Raw genomic sequence first — 1,548 nt, 5'->3', positions numbered from 1 at the left:
TCATTGTGTCCTGGATTTCCTGGGTGTTTGAGTTAGGATCTTTTTGCATTTTCCATTTTCTTTGATTGTTGTGCCGATATTCTCTATGGAATCTTCTGCACCTGAGATTCTCTCTTCCATCTCCTGTATTCTGTTGCTGATGCTTGCATCTATGGTTCCATATTTCTTTCCTAGGACTTCTATCTCGAGCGTTGTCTCACTTTGGGGTTTCTTTATTGTGTCTACTTCCCTTTTTATGTCTTGGATGGTTTTATTCAATTCCATCACTTGTTTGGTTGTGTTTTCCTGTAATTCTTTAAGGGATTTTTGTGATTCCTCTTTAAGGTCTTCTACCTATTTATCAGTGTTCTCCTGTATTTCTCTAAGGGAGTTATTAAAGTCCTTCTTGTCCTCTACCATCATCATGAGATATGCTTTTAAATTGGCGTCTAGCTTTTCGGGTGTGTTGTGGTGCCCTGAACTGGGCAAGGTGGGAGTACTGGGTTCTGATGATGGTGAGTTGTCTTGATTTCTGTTAGTAAGATTTTTATGTTTATCTTTCGCCATTTGGTAATCTCTGGAGTTAGTTGTTATAGTTGTCTCTGGTTAGAGCTTGTTCCTCAGGTGATTCTGTTAGCCTCTATCAGCAGACCTGGAAGAGTAGCTCTCTCCTCTGAGTTTCAGTGGTCAGAGCACTCTCTGCAGGCAAGCTCTCCTCTTACATGGAAGGTGCACAGATATCTGGCCTTCGGACCTCCCTCCTTGCCTAAGATGAAGGCCCAAAACAGGACCTGTCCCACAAGCTGTGTTGCTTCGGCCTGTCACAGAAGCTGTTAGTTTCTGTAGTCCACACTCTCACTTGCACAGACTAGTCTTGGAGGGATCCAAGAACCAAGATGGCTCCCCCAGGTGCTCCTGCAAAGCCCTCCCGGGCCAGGTGGACACCTTTCCTCTGGCCAGGAATATGCCCGGATGTCTGGAGCCTGAAAAGGGGGCTCCCTCAGAAGCTCAGTGGCTCCTGCCTGTCCCAGAAGCTGTTAGCTTCTGTAGTCCACACTCTCACCTGTGCAGGCTACTTTTGGCGGAGCCTAGGATCCAAGATGTCTTCTGCTGATGCTGAGGTAAAGCCCTCCCGGCATGGCTTCTTTTCGATGCTACTGAAGCACACACTTTTTAATACTGAGATATAAGATACAATCTGCAAAACACATAAAACTGAAGAAGAATGAAGACCAAAGTGTGGACACTTTGCCCCTTCTTAGAACTGGAAACAATCACCAATGGAAGGAGCTACAGAGACAAAGTTTGGAGCTGAGACAAAAGGATGGACAACCTAGAGACTGCCATATCCAGGGATCCATCCCATAATAAGCCTCCAAATGATGACACCACTGCATACACTAGCAAGCGTTTGCTGAAAGGACCCTGATATAGCTGTCTCTTGTGAGATCAGGCCGGGGCCTAGCAAACCCATAAGTGGATGCTCACAGTCAGCTATTGGATGGATCACAGGGCCCCCAATGGAGGAGCTAGAGAAAGTATCCAAGGAGCTAAAGAGATCTGCATCCC

Source organism: Mus caroli, chromosome 17 (genome assembly GCF_900094665.2).
Source record: "Mus caroli chromosome 17, CAROLI_EIJ_v1.1, whole genome shotgun sequence".
Taxonomy (NCBI): Eukaryota; Metazoa; Chordata; class Mammalia; order Rodentia; family Muridae; genus Mus; species Mus caroli.
This window is presented reverse-complemented; position numbering follows the sequence as displayed.